This window comes from Notolabrus celidotus, chromosome 9 (genome assembly GCF_009762535.1).
Source record: "Notolabrus celidotus isolate fNotCel1 chromosome 9, fNotCel1.pri, whole genome shotgun sequence".
Taxonomy (NCBI): domain Eukaryota; kingdom Metazoa; phylum Chordata; class Actinopteri; order Labriformes; family Labridae; genus Notolabrus; species Notolabrus celidotus.
The window spans coordinates 33,132,413-33,133,133 of record NC_048280.1 but is presented as its reverse complement, the minus strand read 5'-3'; positions in this window follow the sequence as shown (position 1 = coordinate 33,133,133).

The window sequence follows — 721 nt, the reverse complement described above, 5'->3', positions numbered from 1 at the left end:
TAAAGGAATTACCTCATCATTTTCTTCTTGTGACATGATTTAGTTTACATGACTAAGTGTCTGGCTGCACGGTGGTGGAGTGGGTAGCGCTGTTGCCTCACAGCTAGAAGGTTCCAGGTTAGACTCCCCGGCCGGGCGGGTGCCTTTCTTTGTGGAGTTTGCATGTTCTCCCCATGCATGCGTGGGTTCTCTCCGGGTACTCTGGCTTCCTCCCACAATCTATAAACATGCTCAGGTTGATTGATCACTCTAAATTGCCCGTAGGTGTGAGTGTGTGCATGAATGGTTGTCTGTCTCTCTGTGTTAGCCCTGGTTGGCGACCTGTCCAGGGTGTACCCTGCCTTCCACCCGAAGCCAGCTGGGATAGGCTCCAGCCCCCCGTGACCCCTAACGGGATAAGCGGTCAAGATAATGGATGGATGGATTAAGTGTCTTTCAGGAAATCTCAACTGCAACAAAAGATGCCTGATTTAAGAAAAATGTAAGAAATTGAACTGAGACCCTCACTGTGGTTACTGATTTTTTCATTTCATGTCATACCTTTATTTATTCTCAAAATGACATTGATGTTTCCCTTATTTCCAATGTAATTGAGATTAGAGGCATATTAAAAAAAACAATAAACAAACATGTGTAATCATTCACAAAACAACATTTATTTTATGAAAACTGCAACTCAGAACTAAAACAATACCTTTTAATTTTTTTATCTTACTGACTA